This window comes from Monodelphis domestica, chromosome 3, assembly GCF_027887165.1.
Source record: "Monodelphis domestica isolate mMonDom1 chromosome 3, mMonDom1.pri, whole genome shotgun sequence".
In the NCBI taxonomy this organism is placed as follows: domain Eukaryota; kingdom Metazoa; phylum Chordata; class Mammalia; order Didelphimorphia; family Didelphidae; genus Monodelphis; species Monodelphis domestica.
In genome coordinates this window covers 408,825,767-408,853,079 of record NC_077229.1, presented here as the reverse complement: position 1 = coordinate 408,853,079, position 27,313 = coordinate 408,825,767, and positions in this window count along the sequence as shown.

Here is a 27,313-nt window from a genome sequence, read left to right as displayed (position 1 = left end):
GGAAAATGTTGATTTAGATGTTGAATTTGATGATGTTGTTGATGACATTGATGTTGATGATGTTGTTGATGGCATTGTTGAGGATAATAATGTTGAATGTTGATGTTGATGTTGATGATATTGTTGCTGATGATGATGATAATGATTGAATTTGTAGCTGGACGTTTTCCTTCCATCTGAACCTTTCTGACCCTTCCCACTGTAATGATTAAAATTTTCTTGGAGAATGTCTCCAACCTCTTTCACCCTTCCATTGTATTGGTCTTTTTCTTTCCTTGCCCCATGTTCTTTTTATGGAATATAAAATTACCCCGTTTTATTGTGTTTCCCATTTCTCTTATTATTATCCTCTTTTTTACCTCTAGTATATATATTGACATTTCATCCTATACAGTTTGTCACTATTCCCTCTAAGTATACTTCTTCTAGCTACCCTGAAAATGATAAAAATTTTTAAGAGTTACCAATATCATCTTTTCTTATAGGAATACAAATCATTTGAACTCATTGGGTCCCTTAAAAAAAGTTTTTTGTTTGTTTGATTTTTCCTTTCTGAATCACCTTTTGGTGATTCTCCTGAGTTCTGTGTTTAGATATCAAGTTTTCTGTTTAAGTCAGGTATTTGTTTTTATTAATGCTTGGAAGTCTTCTATTTTATTATACAACCATACTTTCTCCTGTAAGAATATCATAACATTTTCTGGGTAGTTTATTTTTGGTTGTAGAGCCAGTTTCCTTGCTTAACAGAATATCATATTCCATTCCTTCCAGTCCTTCAGTGTGGATTGTTAGATTTTTATGGTTGGACTTAATATTTAATTGGTCACCAGGGATTTAATCTCTAAATACCAAAAATGAATTACTAAAGTAAAATGGAATTTATGTTGTTTATTTTTACAATAGAGGGAAGCTGTTAAGGAAGAGAGAGAAGGAGAGAGAGAGAGAGAGAGAGAGAGAGAGAGAGAGAGAGAGAGAGAGAGAGAGAGAGAGAGAGAGAGAGAGAGAGAGAGAGAGAGAGAGAGAGAGAGAGAGAGAGAGAGAGAGAGAGAGTGCACGTGCTCTGGCTTCCTCTGAACCAGATAAAAGTTCTAAGGCCCCAGCCAGGGGAAAGGAATCTCAAGATGATGGGCCTTTCCCAGAGGCTCATGCCTCCAGAAAGGGCTAAGAAGGAAGTCAGCCTTTACACTCACCACATTGTCAGTTAGATCAGCAGATTCTTTTATCAGTCTCAACTCCAGCAGGCTCCACTCCAAATGTCCCTCTTCACTCCAAGTGACTCCCTTCTAAGTTTCTGTGTGTATCTCTGTTTCCACTTTTAAATACTGTTTTCTCTTGTGTAACTTCCCCTAAATTTTTATGTCTACCAATCACAGACAATACTCCACTCCAGGACTGCCCACTCTTTCACACATGGGTCACAGACCTCCCACTCAATGTATGAAATGGGTGTTCACACCTTTTTGTGGTTAAAATCCAAATGGGTAGATCTCTATACTCAACTTTAAGTACTATGCTTTACACTTTGGGGATTAAAATCTAAAAATAGACAGGGGATTATAATTTAATCTTCACAATCAAGGAAGAGCTAAGTACCTTCATTGCTACAAGCAGGAGAGAGCCGAATCCAATCTTCACAATCTCCCCTGATGATCGTTGGGAGACTAGTCTCCCCACTGATCATTTAACATAATCATCTTATACCCCTAAAAACTTCTAACTACAAATGTATGCCATATTTCACTTTCTAAGAGGAAATTACAATAGTTAGAGATAAGAGGGAAATAGATAAGAGAGGAAGCAAAACCAACGTTTTGTGAGGCACGTTGACAAAAAGCAAAATTAGGGGGAAGTCCCCTTTGGCATAAAAGTGTACATTTACAATAAATATTCAATCCCCTTCTGTTTAATTGATTGCACCCAAAAGTCCATTCTGGATCTTCTTGATGCAGTGTAGGTTTCTGCAAGCATCTTTCTTCAAAGAGTTCATTCTCTGGATTCAAGGAGTTAGAAAACTTCTTTTCCTGAAATTCTTCTCAAACAAAATTTTAAATCTTGTATTTTTTTTTTATAAAAATACAATACAATCCCCTTCACAGGATGCAGTCAGGTCCTGGGTATCCTAACTGTGGTTCCATGATACCTGTATGGTTTCTTCTCAGCAACTTGTAGTATCTTTTCCTTGATCTGCTGGTTCTTGAATTTGGCTATAATATTCCTGGGCATTGTCAATTGGGAATTAAATGCAGGAAGTGATCTATGGATTCTTTCAATCTGCACTTTCCCCTCTTGTTCAAGAATGTCAGGGCAGTTTTCTTAGATAATTTTCTGTAGAATGTTGTCCAGGCTTTTTCTTTTGTCATGATTTTCTGGTAGTCCAATAATTCTTAAATTGTCTCTTCTGGATCTATTTTCCAGGTCTTTAATTTATCAATGAGCTATTTCATATTTTCCTCAATTTTTTCAATCTTTTGATTTTGTTTTATAGACTCTTGCTGCCTTGTGAAGTCATTTGCTTCTAGTTGTTGAATTCTAATTTTTAAAGATTGAATTTTATTCATGGCTTTTTGGTCATCCTCCCCTTCTGGCCTGTTTTTTTTTTTTGGTAGGTGATCTTTCACTTTCTTTGCCTTATTTTCAAGTTAGTCAATTCTGTCTTTCAAGACATTATTTTCTTGTTTTACTTCATGTGTCTCTGTTTCTGGATGACTTATTCTTTTTAAGTTCCTTTCCCAATTGTCTTAAGTGTTTCTCAATTGTGTTTTGAGTTCTTCCAAAGCCTGAATCCAATTAGCTGGAGTTTCTATGTTTTTGCTTGCTCTTCCTTGGTACTCCTCTGTTCCATTTGCTCTTTGTTCATTACCTGGATAGAAGTTGTCAGTTGTAATTTCTTTTTTTCTTTTTCTGTTGTTTATTCATATCTTTTCCTTCTTTGCTCCCTGTCATTGACTGTAATCTTGCTCCTCTGATTATTTACTATATCTGTAGATTTGTGCTATTCTGTCTTGAAGGGGTTTCTTCTCTGCTCTGCTTATTGACTAGATTAAGCTGATGGAGTATTAATGAGCCCTGAAGTCATATCTTCCCCAGCTAGCAGAAGCTGAAGATGTAGGTGAAGGTGTGGAGGCTGAAGGCAGCTGTGCTTCCCACCCTATTACCATGGTATTTGGACATGCCTACAGCCTTTGGCCTATGATCTGAGTCAATGGGATTCTTATAGCAGCAGTCAGTGGGGGGAAGCATATTAGAGATTGAGATTCCCTGGCCTCTGGAGGCTTCTTATCTGCCCTTTTGATAGACTGAATTAAGCAGGGTAGAACTGATCTGTGGAGCTAGATATGCCCTGAGGCCAAAACCTTGAGAAGTGGAGGCTCAAGATGGAGTATAGCGGCTGTGACTAGGTTGTCCTCCTCTCCATTACTCTCCTCCAGCTGCCTTGCTTCCAGCTTTGGTTAGAGCCCTGAGTCTGGCATACCTGTGGCAGCAAGGCATTCTCTTCAGGCTAGAACCCTCCCTCCCATGGGGATTCCAGCCCCTGCTAGAGACTCAGCACAGTATGTGGAGGAGGGGTCCTGGGACCTTCCTTTTTCCTTTTCCTTAAACGCAAGAATTCAGCCTTCTCTACATACCTTTTAAATTGAATCCAGCAGGAGGGTCCCCTAACTCTGTCCTATTGTTAAATTTGGTTTTCTGTCCCCTTGAAGCACTTTGTTTTTGATTGGTGTGGAAGGGTTTTCACAGAGGTCTGTACTTTTGCTGTTTCTAAGCCCAATCCATTATTCTAATCTATGTTGAATCTATTATACTGTCCATGTCTCTTCATTCTGTTTCTAGGAGTGTATATAATGGTACCAAATGTAATATGGAGAGGCAGATGTACGAAGATCATTAGAGAAATGCCCTAGAATTTTGTAAATCCGTTTAAAGATAAAAAGTTTCCCATAGGGAAAATATGGGGAAATGTTTTATGCAGAAGGTTATGATTTCAAATTTAAACAATGAGCATGAATTTAAGAGCTGATAATAGGAATAAGGGACATTCAAGAATTGGAGAAGAATAGGACAACAGAAGGTGGGAAAATGCAATTCATGCTTCTGGAACCTTTGGCTATTGCATGGTGTATTTGGGGAGGAATAAAACAAAGTGTGGTTGGAAATTCATATTGGTAGCAGATTTTAGGAGTCCTGAATATTAAACAAAGATTTTTAGATTTTATTCATTTGGTAATAGGGAATTAGTAAAGATAATTGATCAGAGACAGGTTTGGTTGCATTTTTGTGCATGAAAAAATTGTTTGACAGTAATAGGAAGGACAGATTGTTATGATAGAGTAGAGAAAGTAAACTGGAGATGATTTAGAAGCATAGAATTTGTTGCTTATTTTGGTTGTTTAATTAAAGAAATTGAAGAGGAAGCATAGCCTAGTGGATAAAGAACAGGCGGTTCAAAATAAAAAATGTTCAATGATTCAAGTTCTGCTTCTGATATGTACTTGCTGTGTGATCCTGGACAAGTCACTTAATCTCACAATGGTGCAGTAATCTCTATAAATTTCAGAGCCGGTGATGACTGCATTGGTAAAGGGTATTGCCTCACTAAGAATTTCCTACATGAATTAAGTCATATAACCAATTTTCCAAATGGTAAAATAATAGCAAATGAATGGATGGACAAATAAATAAATAAGCAGATAGTTAGGCAGACAGGTAGTCAGAATAGTCATCACTTCTCCAAGGTCCCAGTAGTCACTTATACAAAAGTGGCTACATATTAGAATGGTGATAGTAGAAAATATGAGACAGAAAGGACAAAAGAGGGATAGCTAGATTGAGTAATATAAGGTATATAATGTTTAAAAAAATAGACAGTAAAACTCTTTATTTCTTTTTTATCTCTAGTATCATTTTGCAGAATTCTTTCCCAATGGGAAATGGTAGAACAAACATGGCTAAGGAATTAATAAAAGCCTAAATGGGCTAAGAGATAATAAAAGAGTGCCTCACTGTAAATATGTTCAAGTTTCCTGGTCAATAGTATAACCTGGGATTTAAACCATTTGCATAAGACTCTTTACATTGTTGGAGAATGATTATTCAAAGATGTTCCTTGCCTATGTGAGAGGAGAGTTGACAAGAAATTAGGAGAAGAGAGGTCTTTTTGTTCTTCTGACTTTCATGTGATGTTATTCCAATCTCTCTTCAGGAAAAGGATCTTGTAGAGGGCAGCCGGGTAGCTCAGTGGATTGAGAGCCAGGCCTAGAGATGGGAGGTCCTAGGTTCAAATCTGGCCTCAGACACTTCCTAGCTGTGTGACTCTGGACAAGTCACTTAACCCCCATTGCCTAGCCCTTACCACTCTTCTGCCTTGGAACCAATTGATTCCAATTGGTTCCAATTGGTTCCAAGACAGAAGGTAAGGGTTTTAAAAAAAAAAGGATCTTGTAGGGAAAGAAAGAGACTAGGAAGATGGCAACATCTAGTTCAGATGGTACTTCAATCATGGCTCTATTCCTAGTTTAATACACTAGAAACTTCAAGGAATTTCCCTTTGGTTGAGGTTGGAAGCTATCTCTTCACTCTGGGTTAAGCTAAGATATCTCATTCCCAGCAGGAGAGTTCATTCATTTTGTGTATTGCCTAATACATTCTAATGTCTACTTTTATGATTACTCTTTGTTGTTGGCTTACATAAATGAGTTAATTTACTATTCACTATGTGCTTTTCTTTGTTGCATTGGCTTTTGTTGGAAAAGGAGTCATGTCTTTGAATATATATAACTTGGAGCACTCCTTGTGCCATTATTGGGATAACAAGGAAGAGAGGCCTGAACCTAGACATTATATCCCCTTGACTAAAAATATTTAGGGATTAGATGAATAGAATTTTAACCTTATATCTCTTCTCTTTAAGAAAAGTCTATTCACCAATCTCATTGCCCAAATCTTCTTTTCCTCACAAGGCAGGAATCCAAGTTTCCCTTAGAGAAAAGTGAGTGGAGGAGAATCTAGACATATCTCTTCATGTCTCTATGTGAGTTTCATTTAGACAGACCAGTATGGACACGAAACTTGCATGAGCAAAACAAATACAACCTATAATAGGAATTATCTTCCAAGGTTCTAGAAGGGTGAAAAATGTCATCATGTAAATAAATGAAAGATGTAGTTAGAGTCATGTAAATGCAATCTTTGAGGTATCATTGAGAAAATGTCATAGAAGATAGAGAAAATAAAATGATCTCTGAATTTCTATGAGTAAACTCTGGAAATCTGTCCTTTAAGACAATAATTTTAACAACCATGTGGAAGAAAGATTATGATGGGGAGAGACTTAAGACAGAAATCAATTTGAAGTCTATTGCATTAATACAAATAAGAAAAGAAAAGGTTCTAAACTAATATAATGGCTTTGAAACTGAAGAGGAGGGGATGTATAGAAAAAATGTAGTAGAGATGAAAATGACAGGATCTGGAAAATTACCGCTTTCCATCTATTCTCCTCTTTTGTTGCAGACCTTATTTTCCCACACCTGAAGAAGTTCACTGTTTCAACTCTATCTTTTGCCTAGCATATGCTTGAAAATAACTGTCCTGTTATTGATTGATCAGCTCTCCATTTTCAGTTATTGTGTGGACATGAAACTTTTGCACCATATGGAGAACAAGAAGGAAGCCATTATCACACCACAAGAGAGTTCAGAGGTGATAGCATCTTTGAGAGATGGAGATGTTAATGGAAATCTCTATCCTTATCCTAGTTTTGGCCTAGGTATTTTTTTTTACCAAAAAATCAAAAGGTAAATTTAATTAAAAAAAATAATTCCCTACAAGATGAAGAGAAAAATTAAATCACTGAAAAAGTTTCCTGCATTATGACACATTAATTGGTTGGTATGGTATCAGAACTATGAATGAGTGTTATGCAAGTCAGATCAGGACTTGTCTGGGAGATAGCATTTTAAGGATGGGAGGGTTCCTTGATTTTTTTCTAAATATAAAAAATATCACAGGCTGTTCTTTTGAACACCAGCTTTTCTCATAGAAGATACTGTCCAGGGTCTCCAGTTTTCCATACAGGATAACGCCTTGGCTTCAGCCAACTCTCAATGGAGGGGCTACTAATATCAACCCTATCACCTCAGACAATGTTGGACAATGGAGCATTGGAAAGTTCTGCTTGATTTTTCTCAGTCCAATAAGGTGGCTAAAAATGACTGAGTCATACCCTTCTTCCTACCTTGTACCTCCTCCCACCAGTCCTGTCCCTTCTCTTGGAATCTCATGACCCCATAACTGAATAATATTATACTTGAAATTCCAAGCTAAAAGCTTTCAGTTTCCCAGGTAATAGATTTCTTTCTGCCTATGGTCTTAGGAAATAGGAAACAAATAGCATTCCCTTAAAAAAATAGAGCCCTCAATGTAAAATATCTGAACTTCTCTGACTCTAGAACTGTCCATTCTGTTAAGAAACATAGACCAAATAGATTCCCCAGGAAATACTGAAGGTAGATGCATCTCGTGTCCTGGAAGGAGCCTCTTTAGTACTCTATGAACTTCTTCTTCTGGTCCTGACCTGAAGATCATAGTACCTGAGACTTTCTGAGAGTATTTGTGAATGTGTCCCTTCTTTATCCTTCCTAGATCCTGTGTGGGGAACCAGTGGTCTTCCCTTGCTGTGAATGATTTATCACATTGCAGTCCTAGCTTTAGAGAGATCAGCTCCTACCTCAACATGGGAGATGGATAAACCCAACATAACGTCTCCTTTTTGCCCCTACCTCCTGCTTTGTGCTTTTTTTTGGTCATGTGACCTTCAGGAAAATACAGCAAGTAAAAAGTCTTATTCATGGCTTTCCACACTGATTATCCAATCTAATTGTTCTGTGAAGCCCTTAGATTGCAGTAGCCACTGAGATGAAAAGAAGCCTCCTTCCTTCTAAAATGCAGTGGCAATGATTTTCTATCAGCTCTTTTGCAGATGGACAAAAGCAAGGTGTGCTCTGAAAACTCTTTTCCAGGTCTAGCATTCTAGTGGATGCAATAATACCAGTCAAGTGGACTTACTTCATCCCCAGGATTCTAGTTATCACAAAGCTTCCAACCCAAGCAGAGATAAAGCTACCCTAAAACAGATAAAGTAACTGGATTGTCCTTCTGAGCAGTGACTATGAGAAAAACTCAGTAAAGAAACCAGCTGGTCAGCATGCAGCATAAATAAAGCCAAGAACATTAGGAACCATGCTGGGAAGAGAACTGCAGAGGTGGGGACAGTTCACAAGACCGTTTGACCTGAGGAAAGGAGAAGTCTTATCACCTGATATCACCTAGCTGGATTGAAGGTAGGCTTCTGCACAGCATCCTGCCTGGAATCACTGGTGTAGGAGTAGGGCTTAAACACTACTGGAGGTGTTGCTATGGGCACTGATGCATAAGAGCCAGAGACAGGGGAAAGAAAATAATGAAAAATGCTGATTAGGAGCTCAGAGAAAGGAATGGAACATTTGTGCTCAACAATATAATGTAATGCTCTGTTAATCTGTTTCTTGGCTGTCCTTACTCTGTAGTGTTTTTTTTTTTTTTTTAATATACTTTTGTTCCTCATTTAGTCCCTTGTAATGGTATTTCCTCCTTCTTCATCCCCCTTCCTATTTTGACACTGACTTAAAATTTGAATGGACACAATTCCCTGTAGGACTGACGGTGAAATATCAGGCCAGCCCTAGGCTAGCCAACATGTATTCCCTCTATAAAATAAGTTATTGAACTGAGTCTCCACCTGATCACCCCTCCTCTGTGGATAGAATTTGGAGTCCGTACAAGTGGGTTTGAATATTGATTTTTGTTATTACTCCCAGGACCTCAATTTTCTTATCTATAAAACGAAGGGGATGGACTAGATGATTTCTTAAGTCTTTTTTTGAACTCTAAGTCCTACAATGCTACACGTTCTTTATGTTAAGACAAGTGTAAAGTTAGTACAATTCCCTGGATAAGGTAGGCACGTACCCCATGAACTATTGATTATATTACACAGGTAATTGAGGTCAAAAAAACATTTCGAATGCTTAAATGGACTGGGCTGTTGTAGCTGTGCAGTCCTGGCCTGTGACAGTTCAAACACAATGGCTCCCGATGGCACAGTTACTTGGTTATTTGTCAGCGGTGTTTCGAAATAGAGCTTCCCTTTCTCTCCCTGGAATGTGAGTCCAGGATAATAAGGAGTATTGCCCCAGATTGTGACCATAGCACTGTACTAACGACTCGAATCCTTTCTGTTCTAAATACTTTTAGTCCCTTCTTTCTGCCAGCTACTCTGAATAAACTAAAACATTTTAGAAAACCCCACATGGCATTCAACAAGCTATTTCCAGGTTTATAGATTTTTCTTCCTCCTTCCCTACCCCCATCCTTTTCCCTTTCCCTTTATGCTCTCTTTGTCCCAATACAATGATGAAATCGTGTCTCAGTCACTTGTGGCATTTTCTGTTCATTGAAATGTCAAATAGCTAAGGTTTTTAAATGGCGTGTTGATACAAACACCCATTTTGTTTTGGGGCCATCAGAGTAATTTTCATGCTTTGACAGCGATGTTAGCAGATAGCACTTCCCAAATACCATCTTAAGTTCTAGGGGGTTGTAAAGGTCACAGGAGCTAAGATTTAGAACACTAAGGGACCTGGAAGTTCATCTAATGCAAGCCTTTAAACACATACACACAAGCTGTGGCCCAGAGAGGTTAGGTAACTTCCACAGCATCGCATAGGTAATAAGTAGTAGAGTTCAGACTTGAAACCAAATCCTTTGCAAATCCAACTCTTTCTCATGTAAACCTTTAAAGAAGGAGGTAGTGGAGATGCTGATCTTTCAATCTGATGATACAACCTGCTGCAGCTCAGAAGTCATAATCAGAGGACTTTCTTTCAAATGTCATTTATGAAACCCATTATTGTCTTTCCTCATACAAATCTCTGGTCCTGACTTTATTCATTGATTTAAAATAGAATGGCCTCTCAAGGCGTTTTCAACTCAAGTTATTAAAGATGCTATGATCGTATGGGGCAGAAAAACGGCATTCAAATATGGTCTCAAATATTTTGTTAGCTATGTGATCCTGGACAAGTCACTTAACCTTGTTTGCCTCAGTTTCCTTATCTGTAAAATTAGCTGGAGAAGGAAATTGCAAATCATTTTTCTTTTCCCAAGAATGCCCCAAATTGGGGACACTAGATGGCCCAGTGGATAGAGCCAGACAGAAGAACAACAAATGATCTTAGGAACTCCCTCTTCCAACCCTCCTCTTCTGAATTCTGGGTCCAGTAGCCTCTTCCTGTTAGAAAACTAAGATGAAGGAAAAGAAAAGGAATTTGAACTGAGTACCTGAATTTAGCAAAGAGCAATTATTCTCACAGCCAGGTGTGACTACTGCAGGTAAATAAAGTTGTCACATCTGTTTACCATATCTTTCAAAAAAGGAGGGTCCTAACGTGGCACAAGAGCCTTGTCGGCATTTTTTTTTCCTCTCCAAGGGCAAGCACTTAAATGTGCACACTATGGAGAGCCAGTAAAAACCCATTTCTCCGGGCCATTTAGCTCTCCTATCCTTTCTCCTGCCAGCACCCCTCATCCAATCAGGAAATAAAGAAGCCTACGGATGCACAGAGCAGAGTCCCATTGCCCAGTCTCCGCAAAAAGTTGCTGCCACTCTGGGGTGGTGCAGATTTAATCTCCTTGCTCAGAGCTGTTGATTTGATTTAGGATAGCAGTTGTTAAGAGCAGAAGGAGCGGCTGGCACAAATGGCAGCCTTCTCAGCCAGGCACGCTTTCCAACTGTCCTGAATTTAGGAGGGGTTTGGGGCCAGGGGAACGGGCAACAGAGAGCGCAGGAGGGAGAAGGGAGCAAGGGAGCAGTGGTGGTGGCGGCGGGCGGCGGTGGCGGCGAACCTCCTGAAGAGTCAGGCTGTAGCTCACTCGGAGGAATTCCATTAAATGAACCCATCCGTCATCTTGCCTTTTATTGATGAGTGGCATTGCTTGGTGGCAGGTGACACAGCAGAACAAATAGCATCAGAGTCCCGGCTCCTGTTCCGCGGGCCCCCAAACAATGAGTCATTACTTATTACATCCATTATTAACTCAGCTCAGCCTCATTAGGCTTAGAAATTGAGGAGAGAAAAAATCAGAAGCTAAGTAACACCCAGCACCCACGCATTGAGGGGGAAGGGAGTGGCGAGGGAGAGACAGTGAGCGAGTGGAGGGCAGTTAAAACCGGCAACTCAGCAATTGTGACATTTTCAAATCCTGAGGGTCATGGGTAGTTGATTGTATGTTTTCCCTTTTCTGACGTGATTGCATTGAGGACTACATTTTAAAGCAATGGGGCTGAGGAATATCCGAAATAGATCATTAGCTACCATCAGTCCTTACAGATCCAGTTTATTAGGAGTGGTGCAAGCCTTTTATTAATGGGAGCTTGGAGATTTGAAAACTTTCTGAAACACATAAGCACACTATTTGCTCCTAAAAGGGACTTTCAGATGCCATTGGGACGTGCCACTTCTTCCAGAATGTGTTATGCCCACTTGGGGACGAAAAGAAACTTTTTTCTTGAGTCTTGCCATTTTGCTTCTGGATGAGTTGAGTGCAAAGTGACTGCCAGACCCCAAAGTAGCCAGAATTTCTGTCAGTCCAGACATTAGGACAGAAGATCCAAGCCTGTGAAGAAGAAACTAGTTTTACTGATGAGTATTATGGGAAACCAGCCTCAACATGCCCTTTTTGGACAAGTGCTAACATTGGACTTTCTTGGTATGAAAGGACACCTATTTATATGAGTTTCCAAGGACTCTGTCCTGCAACTGACTGAGCAGATCCGCCTAGGTCTCTGAAAAGTTTCCAACTATTTGAAATTATTAGATCAACTCATCTCAGTTATCCATTTAATTCAGCCAAATGGATAGTTACACTGAATTTCCTCCCATAAACTGACAAAATTAACTCTGGTTGATGACAAGTTCCCTTGTAACACGTTTCCTAGATCACAAGACCTCAGTCGTGGAGCTGCACCGGAGCTCAAAGAACCCTTGTGGAAATAAGCTCAGAGAGCTAAGTGACTTCTCAAAGGAAGATAGTGCAAGATTAGGGCAGTGAAATTTTTCTGATTCCCATTTCCGCTCTTGTGAAATCTCTAATCCTGGAGATTCTTTCCTTTGGGAAATAACCTGACATACTTTCAGAGGACTTAGTAATGAAAATCCTGTGCTCTAACTGCTTCTCTGAGTTGCTACAACACTGTTTTCTAAACCATTATTTAGAATCACTATTCAAAACCTTGCATTATTTAGTATATTTTAAAAGCATCTTCTCTGTCTTCTTAGATAGGTTGGAAAATTCTAAAGGACATGGATTATACCTTATATTCAATGTATATTCCATGGTAATTACCATAGTACCTTGCACATTGAAAACACACAAAACCTTTGTTCAGAAACCACATGACCTACTCCACACCCCAAAAAACAAAAAAAAAACAGAATTTTAGATGAAAGGGCTTTCTTTTTACTGGAATTGCTTTGTGATAAAGGAGCAGAATGACTTTTCCAAAGTTAGCTAACAAGGATTTTTGATACAATTCTAGCTTCTTCTAATTACCTCAAAAGAGGAAGAAATGTAGCAAATAAAATTTTAATAATCTTATAAAATAAGGGAAATAAAAGAAATATTAGTTTTATTCTCAAGTCTTCATTCTCAGTCATTCCACATACTATATCAGTTGACAACTCTTGATATTTCTTTTTCTGCAAAGTCCCATATATACCTCACTAATCTGAACTCACTTGGCTACCATCTTCTTTCCATTATCTTTCTAAGTATTGCATCATCCCTGTCTTTTAGAATATTTTTTCTTTAAGAAACAATTCAAGAAGCACTTTCTATAAGAAAATCTTCTTGACACCCCCTAGTTGCAAGTGACTTCCCCTAAAAGAATGCTCTAGTATTTCTGTCATATCTCTAGCTTTCTATTTACCAGTCAATCTATCAGTCACCTACTTATATGTCTATCTAATTTTTCATCCACTATGAGAGGAGAAAGAAATTCTTCTAGGGAAGAAACTTCAGAAGAAGAGAACAATCTTCAATAATTGCCACTAGAATACTGAAAGAAAAAAACAGAAAGGTCACACATATAAAAATAAAAGTTAAAAATAAATGTAATATTTTAAAAGATTAGAGGAAAAAATAAAATGAGATGTAAGATTTACCCTTTCAGTAAAAAATGTGAAAGGAAACTCTGTGACATAAAATAGAAGTTAGAAACTAGTCAAATAAGAGGAAAAGGAAGGAAAGACTACAAGAGATAGAACTTTTAAAAAAGCAATATTATTAATCCCTGTCTATTGCACATACTTTAGAGGAAACCTAAAGAATTACACAAAAAAAAGAAAACTATCTAAGGATGTTCAAAGAAAGAGTCAATTATTTGGAGTGTTTTACCTTGTACTAAACATGCCATTTAACTTAAAATACCCATGGGTAGAATGTGGAAGGCAGTGAAAGAAAATAGAGTGGGCAAATATTCATTTGATCATAGTCACCATAAAGATAAGATATCACTAGAACTCCAGAGGACTAGGACACTAAGGGATATAGCTATAAGCATCAGGTAGATTCCCAGGAGTGGGTGACATGATCTTCATTAAATAACACTTGGAGGAAAAATACAATGATCCGGTAAAAGGAACCTTTAGATGCTTTACTCAGTTTTGTCAATTTCTCATATCTCCTATATGTTGAATGGGAACACCATTGATAAGTGTGCCACAAGAGAGCTGTCCTAGATGTAGAAAAGGTATAAGATCTCATTAAGACATTTACGGAAAGTAACCCACTTGTCATATTTCTAGCAAGTATGGAATTTTATATCAAGGTAGATTTCAGATATTTGGTGATTTATGAGAATTGACAGGGCAGGAGGACTAGGCAGGAGGAGTTGTCATGTAAAAAATAAAGCATCATTTCTCCTAAAATGGTTTGGCAAACTATCATGTTTGAACTGCCACAAGAGAACAATGAGTATTAAAGCAAAACTTGAAGACAGCAATATTAGAAGAACACATGAATTAAATAATTATGACATAATAATTCTACCATTGGAAAGCAAGTAGTGATAATGTAAAAAAATCATTGCTTTACCTAGAGGGTGGGAGTGATGGATAAAAAAAATTCCTCAGTTGTAATGTATGACCAGAAAGGGAACACACACAAACACACACACACAGAAGAAATGGAGGGAGAGAGAGACTGTTGAGAGAATAGAGAGGGGGAAGAGATTGATCTTCACCTCTCTTCCCTTTGGGGAAAGTAACCCAGTCTTGTCTCCCTGAGGGACAGAATATGTCTCCTCAGATAATAGTTCTGTGAGGTAGAGGACAAGAAGTGGAAGGGAAAGCCCTACTAGGATGACATACTGTCCTCCCTGGTAACCCAATTTCTTTTTAAGAGACTAGATGAAATCTTCTGCCTCTGGTCTCCTCAAGAACACCAAATGCCAGTTCTCTTCAAAACTCTGGATTTATACCCCACCAAGGAGAGATGTTGTTCCTTGGATTAGGCAGTTTGGATCACTGGGATCCAGAGGTTAACCCTCTTTTTTGGGGAGAGGTATGACCTCTCCAAACCTTCAGTCCACTTTACTGCTACTAGTAACTGATGCAGACCTAGCTCTAGATTAACTGATACATTTATTAGGGTTTAATGAGGGAGGAGTGGAAAGGGTATCAATTAGGTAGGAGAGTGAACAGGATGCCCTAACACCTATTCCCTCTGACAACTTTACCCACCAAGGTCTTGGGTTCCAAGGCTAGGGAAAGTCTTGACCCCTCTTTCTGTCAGCTATCTGTAGTCCCTACTCCTAACTAGCTAGCTTGCCATAGGAGTCCAGGAATACATTAGGGAGAATGAGATCTTGAAAGGGGGTTTCTCTGTAGAAGGATTCCTCCCAAAGTCCTTTCCACAATATCCCCTGATAGCTCTGTGTTGTTGTTAAGGGCTGAGCAAGAGAGGTTCAGGGGTTTACAAGAAAGCTATTGATCCCCAGAGAAAGATCTAAGCTTCTTCCCAGCTTAGGAAATCTGTCCCTTTCCTCTGGCTTCCAGCTGAAGGAGTGAAGGAGGTGGCAGTTTTTGAGTTCTCTCCACTTCTGTTCTCTCACTGGAATCTTGGGTTTGTTTGTTTTTTTCTTTCTTGCACTTCCCCCATGTGAGTTGCTCCTTGTACCACTGGATCTGATTCCTCTCTTACACAATGTCATCATTTTTTTTTCTATTGAAATCTAGGTCTATTTTTCTATTGAAATCTAGAGTACATTACCATAGTATTCACAGAATGCCAACAAGAAAAGAAACCAAGATTGAAATCACATAAGAAATAAGAATTCCAAGCATCGGAGCTCCAAAATCCAAGGGAAAGATAAATTGTAGAATTTAGTTTCAAAGAAAAATTAGCATATGATATCAAAAAATAGAGAAAAATTGTGTACTCAAGAATATGCTCTAAAGCTGAACAAAATATTAGAGCAGGAGAGAGGTCTTTAAATAAAACTGATGACCTTAACCTTATCTTTTGAGAAATTCAGAGTTACACTCTTTGAGATGAAAATGGAACAGAAAAAAAATTTTAAGTGAAAAAAGTCTTAATAGCACTTAAGGACTAAGTGAAGATTTACTGATTATATTTTAAATGTAATGAAAATATCATTGTTCATTTCTAGGTAATATAATTGATGGAACAGAAATGACAAGGCCCACCTCCCACATATCTATTTAGGCAAAACCTGGCCAAATTGTGATAAAGAAACCCTATGAGAAATTGGAGTAGTTGGTCCTTTCCCAATAGAACTATGAAGTGAGCCAGAAGTCCTCAGGCAACAAAAAAGGAGACTGCTAGGAAAGCCAGCAGAGTCTAACAATCAAGTAGTGTAGTTGTGACCAGAAATGGGTTAGAGATATGTAAAGCCTACAGGATATGAGGCCTCAAGGGTCCAGAAGCACACAGGGAAAATGATGAGCATGAAAAATCCCCATAGCAATCAGTAAGTTTCTGGGTTGCAAGAAACTCCCACGATGGGGACTTTAAAAGTCACTAGAAATGGTGGTACAATAGCTCTAAGACTAGAAAATACCAGGTACAGAGAGATACACAAATCTACAGGACTCTGTCTTGAGGCAACATAGAAAGCCCTGGAGATCATAGTATCCAGAACCCAAAGAACTAGTGTGTCTCCAGGAGTTGGATGTCAGAGCATGAAATTGGTGCAGTCAGCATATCAAGCAGGACTGACCACTTCAAACAAAGGTACAACAAGAAGACAGTATCTGACTGGCACAAAGTGATTCAGAAACTAAAAGTGGAGAAATGAATAAATAAAATATGTAGCAATACAAATAATCATTATGGATTTAGAATTGCCTAGTAATTTAGATTAGACAGAAAAACTAAAACTAAAATTATACAAAATACTGCAACAACTGCAAGCAATGTCTCAAAGGAAAATAATAAATGGATTTTCCCAAATGATTAAATGAATACCTAGAAGTAATTTTAAAAGAGAGGTTTTTAAAATTAATTACAATTTACATAATGGAGCCAAATTTATAAAGAATAAAAGTCTTCCCCTAATTGATAAATGGAAAAGGGTATGAACAGGCAATTTTCAGGAGAAGAATACTATCAAATCAGAAGAAGAAAGTTAACAATAGTCGTTGGAAAAAAACTCTCTGAATCACTACTGATTAGAAAAATCCAAATTAAAATATTTCTGAGATACCACATTCTGCCTCTCAGATTGACTAACATGAATAAAGAAAAAAAGGAAATCAGCAAGTGCTGAATGGTATGTAGTAAAATTGGGACACCAATATTTCATTGGTTGAATTATAAACTAGACTCATCGTTCTGGAGAAAAATTGGGAAGTATAGACAAAGGGGTATAAAATTATACATATATATGTATGTATGTATGTATCCCTTGACCAAGCTATAGATTCATATCCCAGAAAGATCAAAGAAAAAAGTATCTATTTATACAAAATTATTTACAGCAGCTTTTTTTTATGGTGCTCAAAGTAATGGAGATTGAGTTGATGTCCATCAATTGGGGAATGGCTAAAGTTATACAGTTGTGAAATGATGAACAGGATGGTTTCTAGAAAAACCCAAGAAGACTTAAATGAACTGATACAAGGTGAAGTGAGTAAGATCAGAACACTGTGCATAGTAATAGCAATATCATAAGGATAATCATCTGTGAATAATTTAGCTTCTCTAATCACCAAGACAATTGCAAAGGACCTATGAAGAAAAATGTTCCAGAGGTGGCTCTAGAGAGAGAACTGAAGATCTTTGAGTACATATTAGAATATACTTTTAAATTTTTTTCTTAATATTTTTGTTTCTTTGAGTGCATTTTCTTTTAGAGCATAGCTAATATATAAATATGTTTTGCATGACTTCATATGTATAATCAACATTGTATTGTTTGTCTTCTCAAGGGCTGGGGGAGAGGAAGAAAATTTGGAACTCAAATTTTAAAAAAATAATGCTAAATTTTTTACATGTGTGGAAAGGAAAACTGAATCAAGCTCTGAATTTTCTGCCACTTAGCTGGAACAGACAGCAGTTGGAATGTTGAAGTGAAGATATTGATCACAATGAGAGTGGGGGGGGGGGGACTGAGAGAATGACAGTTGTTCTCAGGGGACTCTCTTTCCTGGCCCTTAGAGTAGAAGGAACACTCTCTCCCTGTCTCTGGATAGAAGTACCTCTATTCCTAGTTTTCTCAACTGTGTGCTCTACCTGGATTCCTGTGATCATGTTATAAAACAAAAGGATTTAAGGGGAGCAGTTTGAAATATAGGGACAGTCTTTAGGGCATCAGACTACAGAGAGAGACCCAACCAGCTCTGAAATTCAGAACCTTTTCTTCCTCTTGCTGTCTTCTGCTAAAGACTTTGAATTTAATAAAGATAGCATAGATTAGCATAGACAGGAATAAAAGAAACCCTCTACAAGCCTGCAAGGCCTGGCCTTAGCTCAAAAGCTGAGAGAGACTCAAACCCTGTCTGGGGAAAAGTATAGGGAAATCCTTATTCCCTCTACCCTGATACCTTCCAAATCCAAACTTGTTATTAAATTCATCTTTATTTAAATAACCCACAGTCAAATAAGAGGAGAACTATCATATCAGGGGGACATAGAGGAAGCAGAACTTAAGGACAGCCATTCAACCATAAATGGTCCTTATCGAACCCCTGCCAGGTGACCTTGGGGGGAAGGGTAGAAAGGCTTGTCCCTCAGGAGGGTCCATGCTTACCTTCCCTGGGGTATTTTCAACATCAATGCATAGAGAAGATATCCCCTCAGGCTATCATAGTTGGCCCTTTTCTCAGGAACCCCATTTTTCAAATACAGCCTCCTAGCAGGGGGTGTCTCTCTCCTTTTACCTCACCAACATCCATTCCCTGTTAAAAAATCTTCCTTATCCCCTCTACCTCTTCAATCCTCAACTATTCCATTAACTTTTACACATGTAACTAGGAAACATTTTTAAAAAATGAATATTAAATGAATAAAAAAATCATTGTAATAAATAAGTAGATACTCTGAAAGAAAGAAATAAGAGGATCATAAATATCTTGCAACAGAAAATGGTATCAGGGAAAAGAACACATGAAATAAACGACTACATTAGAAAGTATGAATTACAACATAATAAAAATATTTTAAAAAATAGCAACAACCAACTGGGAAAAGGGATTAAGAAGATGATTTAAGAAAAATAAGATTTAATAAACAAAAAGATGGGGGACAGAGGGAAAGCTGTTTGATTTTTTAAAAAGAGAGAGAGTTTGAGCCACAACAAAAAGAATTTGTAGACAGGGTAGCAAATCCCACTTCCAAAATTGCTATGACTTATATACATTTCAGGTGAGAATTCCATCTTCTCCTAAAACTGAAAATGGACTGAATTGATCATTAATTTATGAAATTATGAAATGGGGTCAAGCACACTCAGTTCTTTAAATACTGTCTGGAAAAGAGCATGATGGTTACAGGAAATGGGTCTGCAATTATATTTTAAAAAGGTATAAAGCAATGCAAAATAAAAAAGGTAAACAGCATAGAAAATACAGAGACAAGTTTCAAAAAGAGTGCAGAAGATTGCATGGGGACATGGGGTTAGTAAAGGAAGGCAGGTAGTGTTGGAGGAGGGGCAGACAGTGCCACAATGTAACTGTGGATTGGATTTCTGAGCACTAGTAGGCATGGGCCCAATGGAGATGAAAGCAAGCTGAGGTGGAGGAGGAGTTTTGAAATCTCATTTTTATATGGTTTTAGAAGGGAACAGATTAACTTTTATCTTTGCCACCTTGGAGATAGTTCATTAACATTTCTTTCATTTCAAAGTTGTCAGTAAAACATTAAAGATAACAGGTCTGCATCACCTTGAAATTATCAACACTATTTGATGATCTGCTAGTCTTTACTGGGGAGGTTTGCAATTTGTCTGAGATTCACATTTCATAGGACAAAGAAGCCTTGACTGTAACACCTAAATGTCTTCTGCTGATTCATTTTTTTATTATATTACTAGGATATCATTTTCAGTTAAAATATGACATAATTTGTAAATTATGCTTCTTTGATCTTTGCCATGACTTTTTATAGGATTTCCAGGTTTTGCTTTCTGCTATTGCTATTTATCCTGGTAACTTACAAACTTAAGTACTATACTGATAAGAAGGGGTGGAGGAGGGGTCAGGGGACCAAAACAGGATACAATTTTAACAAAAGAGAAAATAAGACAAAGCTCTACAGCCCAAAGCCCATTTCTTTGTGCCAAGAGACTGAAAGAGGGGGTGATTCCTTCACTCCACTCAGTTCTTAGTGTCCATGCTGTAGATTAAAAAAAAATGATCTATTCTAGATAACACTGGAAACAACAAGACTGTCCCAGACTCATAGTTTCAAAAACAGCTTGTTCTGGATGTGCAGCCATTGGAAAGAGGCTATTCCCACTCACAAGGTAGAGGATACACAATGTTTTCTTCTAGCATTATTACCACAGCATTTTCCAAGTGCGTTCCTCTATGTTAGATCATGTGGGTATGTACAAAACAAAAACCAGTAAGCTATCAAATTAATAATCCCTTAATAAATCTAAAATTGGAAATTTTGATATCAAAGTTAAATAAACTGAAAATAAAGAATACTGAGCAGGCAAATAAAACAAAGAACATCATTAATTATTCTGATTTTCAAAACAAAATAAAACAAAACAAACAAAAAAGAAACCAAATTAACAATTTTTTTAAGTGTGGAAAGAGAATTTACAATAAATGGAGAAGAAATAAGGAAAAATCAGAAACTACTATAGAGAATTAAGAACAAAATTGAAAATAATAAGAGAAATGAATAGTTACAATACTTCATATTTTTTAAAAAGCAGACTAAATAATCCAAATTCAAAAAATAGATATTAAGCATGCTGTAAATGAACTCCCTCCCTTTCCTAAAGAATCTTCCAATAATTCTATGGAATTATGGAATCTATGGATTCTATACAAGATAATTAAACATAGAAGAAAAAAGGTACTTCATCAAAGCCAATGAGCCAAATACAATTCTGGCATGTAAAACAACTAGATAATGCAGAGAAAGGTTTGAGAGAGAGAGAGAGAGAGAGAGAAGGAGAAAGAGATGCATAGATAAATAATGACTAATATGGATGACAACATTTTAAATAAAACATTAGCAAGGAGTGTACAACAAAATCTTTTAAAAAATTATGAATAATTTGGATTTAATCAGGACCTCAAATGTTTAAAATTAGCCAAATTATAACCCAACAGAATTAATATTATTGACAATAAAAATACATGAAATAAATTGACATAGATTAAACCTTCAAGGAATGTCAGCACCCATTTATGAATAAAACTAATGAAATGAACTTCAGGATAAAAGGACTTTAGTTACCTAATCTGGGTAAAGTCATAAACTAGCATTCTCTGTTACCAAGCAACACTGGAAACTTTCCCAAGAAGATTAGGAGTAAAGCAAGAATGTCCACTGAAACAATACATAGAGCAGTTATATGAGCAAAACAAAATGAATTGAGGGAATAAGCACAGGGAAAGAGGCAAAATTATCTCTTTTTGCAGGCAATATGATTGTTTACCCAGAGATCCCAAGAGAATCAATTAAAAAAAAAATTAATGAGGAAAGTAGCCTCAGTAAAATAGGATAGACAATAAATATACACACAAAAAAATCATTAGCTTTTTTATATTATTAACAAAACACAGGAGAAAGAGAGAGGTCAAAAAATTCAATTTAAGATAAAAAAATATATTCAAGACCAGGGAATTAACTTACCAAGGCATATTCAGCACTTGAATAAATAGAGAAGATTTTTTTAAACAGAGCTTGAATAATAGGAGATATAATTTTTATGTTTGGGAAGCAAAAATATAGAAAAATAATACATCTAAATTATTTAATATATCTAATGCTATTTTAAGTAAAACATGATTAGAGGTATTATTGACAATTCCCTTTGGGAAAATCAAAAGAGCAAGAATAATGAGGGATAATTAGTTACCAAATTGTTCATACCCTCTGACATGATGATGATGATGATGATAGCTAATAGAACTTTCTTTTCCCCTGTAGTTTTATACCTAAGTGTTCCCAAATCTTTTGTAAAAGGCTGCTTTTGCGTATATAATGCTATAGCTCATCTCCCATACCTACTTGGCTTCCAGTTACCTTCCATTACCTTCATTTTTTATCCTGTCATTCATTTTTCAGTTTGACTTCCCAAAACATCATTCAAATGAAACTGCCCTTTCCAAAGTTACCATGTATTAAATGTGAGACCTGAAGCCTTTTTCTCAGCAATATTTGATACTGTGGCCAATTTATCTTTCCTTTGCTTATTTTCATGATCCTATCATCTTAATTCTTCCCCCTACTTCCTTCTATTATATCTAAATTCGTTTGCTATCTCATCATCCATATCATGCTCCCTCATTGTGTATATTCTCCAAGACTCTCTCCTAGGCTCTCCTCTATTTGCTTTCAACTCTTTCTCATTTAGTAATTTCATCCTCCTTCATGAGTTAAATTATCATCTCTATGCAAACAACTTCCAAATCTCTTAAACCCATCTTTAATCTATTTTTTTTAAGTCCCATCGGTGCATCTCTCATCCTCAACTGGATATTTCAAACTTAATATCACATTGATATTACAAATTCAATATATTAACATTTTAATCCATTATCTTTCCACAAAAATCTACCCCTCTTTCTGAATTTGTCAGTTTTTTGAGGCCATTACCAGTTAGCTAGTTTTTGTTTTGATGTTTTCCTTGATTACTCATTCTGCTAAATATTGTCATTTTCACTTCGCCAACATCTCTAGATTCATTCTTTTCTGACTATTTATAATTACCACACTATTTCTGGTTTTCATTACTTCTTGCCTGACCAGCAATAGCCTCTTAATTGTCCTTCATGCCTCAAGATTCCCCTTTCCAATCTACCTACACATGACTACCAAAGTGATTTTCCTAACCATCAGGTCTGATTCTGTCACTTTCTTACTCAGGAAACTCCAAAGTCTCCTTCTTTTTGTTGCCCAGTCTAATGTCTTTTTCTCAGACCCCTACCTTACTAACCTCCCTGGAGCTTTTAATATCATTCATCCTCTTCTCCTTCGCACTTCTGCTCTCCAGATTTTGGGGGCACTATTCCATTATGGTTTTCCTCCTACCAATCTGACCACTCCTTTTCAATTTTCTTTGCTGTGACATCATCTAGGTCATATTCACAAAGGAAGGGTATCCCTCAGAGCTCTACATTTAGCCCTCTTTTCTTGATCCCTCCATACTCTCATTTAATGATCTCAGCAGCTCCTTTGCATTAAATTATCATCATGTGTCTATGAGTCTAAGATGGAAGTATTCTGGCAATATTTAATATTAAAATAAAATAAAACTAAATAAAATATTTAACAATTTGTTCGTCTAGGTGGAGGTATATGCATAACACAATTTTAGTTTAATTTGCACTACTAAAATTTTTTTCTATCACTTTCTTATGTTTAGACAGTCAACAAAACAATAAATCAAGTGCTGCTTTGTAACTTGCTGAATTTCTTTTTTTTTATTTTAATTTTTATTAGTCTGCAAAAAACTGTCATATTGGCCACTCATGCATAACCAAACCCTAAAATTTTATATATACATATATATATATATATATACACACACAGATATATAGCATATATAGCACACCCATGCATAACCAAACCCTAAAATTAAACCATAAATACACTGATGTGAAAGATAGCATGCTTTGATCTACATCCATTCTACTCCAACAGTTTTTCTCAGGATTTGCTGAATTTCAAGGTGACAGTTCTCAGAGAATAAATTTAACAAATAATTCATGTAAAGTTACTTCAAGATGTCTCTAGTACATATCTGCTATACAGCCCTCTCTCCAATCTTGACCTCCAGTCTCTTATGTCAAACTGCCTAATGGACATCTCAAAGTACATATAATAGACATGTTTAATTCAAAATATTACAAACAATTTTCTTTACTCCCAAATTTTCTCTTTCGAACTTTTCCATTATTTTTGTTCCATTATCCTCCCAGTCATATCCTTGATGCCTCATTTCTTTCATCCCCCATATCTAATCAGTTGCCAAATCCTGTCCATTCTATCTAGAATAAGCAGCATCTGAATAGAAGAGCTACAAACCTCTCCATAGCAAGCCAGTCAGTCTGCCTCTGCAGAAAACAATTGGTTAAGAATCAACGTCATGACAAAAAAAAAAAAAGAGCTTGGACTCTATATTTTAAGACATTATCAGGAAGAATTCTGATGTCCTAGAACAAGAGAAGAAAACAAAAATTGAAAGAATTTATGGCAGGCAGCTAGGTAGCTCAGTGGATTGAAAGCCAGACTTAGAGATGGGTGATCCTAACTTTAAATCTGGCCTCAGAAACTTCCTAACCCTGTGACCCTGGGCAAGTCACTTAACCTAATTGCCTAGTCCTTTCCTCTCTTCTGTTTTAGAACACAGTATTGATTCTAAGAGAGAAGGTAAGGGTTTAAAAACAAACAAACAAAAGAAAGAATCTACCAATCACCTCCTCAAAAAGATGCCAAATTTAAAAATCATGGGAATAAAATAGCCCAATTCTAGAGCTAATAGGCCAAGAGGAAACACTGCAAACAGTCTGAAGGTAAAACAATACCTGAACAGAAAGAGATTTCAGGTGATTGCCATCATAAAACTAGAGAAAAGAATAGTTGTCATCTGGAAACTCTATAGCCAATCACTCATTTCAAAAGGAAAAAGGGGCAGTTGTGGTCATTAGTGAACAGGGGTCCTACTCTTATAAAGACAAGAGACTAGACCAAGAAGGTACTAGAGAAAGTATTGCCTGAATGACATGATGATAAAAGTGTTGAATAGTTACAGATCTCCACACTGAGCTGTGAAAATAGCAAGACATAAAAGACAGAAGCACAGATCAGCCATCACATTGAGACATGAACAGAACCCAACTCCAATATAAAATACAAAGTGAAGAAGTAGGGTGGACAAATGAACAAACAGCTGAAAAGGAAACTAGCCATAAAAATCTACTATGGTTATAGGGAAGCTCAAGGCAAAATTCACAAGAATGTGATAAGAAAATATCTATAAGAAAAGTCTCAGAGAGACTTCTGGTCAAGATGGTGGCTTAGAGAAAGCTAAAGTTCAGATCTCCGGAGATCCTTCCCTACCGAACTCAAACTATATGCTCCTAGGGCACCAAAATTCAAAACGAACAACAGCATAGACACCGGGAATCCTCCTCCTGGACCTGGACCTGGATCTAAAGGTACAGCCCCCCCAAAAGCCAGAACCCGAGATCACTCGGACCTAAGGGGTAGGCAGAAGGAAGGTCCCAGGACCCATCCCCCCCAACCCAGAGTGGTGAGTCTGAGGCAGCAGAGGAAACCTCAGAGCCTCAGGGCCAGCCATTCTAAAGGCCTCTTCCTGAAACAACCTGACTCAGACAAGGGGGCACCCAACACAGACAGCAGGGAAACAGAGAGAGACGGGGGGAGCCTGTAACCCCTTGGCTTGATCCTTGCATCCGAGTGTCACGGAAGGTCTTGCCTCAAGGCATCCTCAGTTCAACCCAGGGAAAGGTAATCCTATCAGGAGCCCTCAGAGCTCTGGGAAGCCGCAGCCCTTCCCCCCTCAGAGTGTAGGCTCTTCTGGCCGGCAAAGGCACTGAAATAAACATCTTGAGGAAAGGGCCAAGCCAGGCTCAGAGCGTGGAAATAAGGCAATGGAGAAGCATCGGGAGGGAACTGAGGAGGGCAGTAACACGGAAACACCAGCAATTCCTGGCCTCCCCGGGAAGACAGAACAGCTGAGGAGAAGGACAATCTGCCTAGGGCTAAAACCTCTGAACACCAGACAGAGATAAGAAAAGCTATTCCTCCTCACTCAGAGAGAGATGGCAAACAGCACAGAAGCCCAAAAGCATCAAAATTCCAAGAAAAACAAGAAGAAGGGGGCGACTTTGGACACATTTTATGGAGCAAAAATACAAAATACAGAGGAGAAATTCACGCATCTACAAAACCAGTTTGACCAAACTGAAAAGGAAAACCAGGCTTTAAAGGTCAGAATTAGGCAACTCGAAGACAACGAGCAAGAATTAATAAAAAAAAAAAAAGCCAAAAGACCAAGAAATTAGAAGAGAACATAAAATATCTCACTGACAAGGTCATAGACTTGTAAAATAGAGGGAAAAGAGACAATTAAAGAATAATTGGACTACCAGAAAAGCCAGAAATAAACAGCAAACTCGACATTGTAATATAAGATATAATCAAAGAATATTGCCCAGAGATCCTAGAACAAGAGGGCAATACAGGCACTGAAAGAGTTCACAGAATACCCTCTACACTAAATACCCAAAAGACAACTCCCACGAATGTAATTGACAAATTCCAGAGCTTTCAAGCAAAAGAAAAAATCTTACAAGAAGCCAGAAAAAGACAATTTAGATATAAAGGAATGCCAATCAGGGTCACACAAGACCTTGCAAGTTCCACTCTGAATGATCTTAAGGCATGGAACATGATTTTCAGAAAGGCAAGAGAGATGGGCCTTCAACCAAGAATCAGCTACATATCAAAACTGATTATATACTTCCAACGGAAAGTATGGGCATTAAACAAAATAGAAGATTTCCAACATTTTGCAAAGAAAAGACCAGAGCACTGTGGAAAGTTCAATATCGAAAAACAAAGAGCATGGAATACCTGAAAAAGTGAATATGAAGGAAAGGGAAAAGGAGAAAAAATGTTATCTTTTCTTTTACCAAAATTCTCTTCTATAAGGACTACATTTATATCAATCTATGTATACTAACATGTGGGAAAAATGTAATGTGTAAATAGGGGGAAAAGAAAGACCAAATAGAATAATCTTTCTCACACCAAGATTCACACGGGAAGGGGAGGGAAAGAAAACTCCTATAAGAAGGAGAGGAAGAGAGTTTTCACTTAAACCTTACTCTCAGGGAAATTAACTCTGAGAGGGAAGAACATCCAGATCCATTGGGATCTTGAATTCTATCTTACCCAACAAGGGAAGGGAGAAGGGAAAACCAAGGAGGGCAGGGGGGAGGGAACACAAAAAAGGGAGGGAAGAAGAGGGGGAGGGGGAGGGAAAAAAGGGAGGGACTAGAAAGGGAAACATATCAAGGGAGGGAACTAGGGGGACTTATTTAAAGTAAATCACTGGACTAAAAAGTAGAGCTGAAGAAGAAAGATTACAATTAGGGAAGGATATCAAAATGCCAGGGAGTCCACAAGTGACAGTCATAACTTTGAATGTGAATGGAATGAACTCACCCATAAAACGTAGACGAATAGCAGAATGGATTAGAATCCAAAACCCTACCATATGTTGTCTTCAAGAAACACACATGAGGGGAGTAATTCTGACACACAAGGTCAGAATTAAAGGATGGAGTAAGACCTTCTGGGCCTCAACTGACAGAAAGAAGGCAGGAGTGGCAATCATGATATCTGACAAAGCCAAAGCAAAAATAGACCTGATCAAAAGGGATAGGGAAGGTAATGATATTTTGTTAAAAGGGACTTTAGATAATGAGGAAATATCACTAATCAACATGTATGCACCAAATAATATAGCACCCAAATTTCT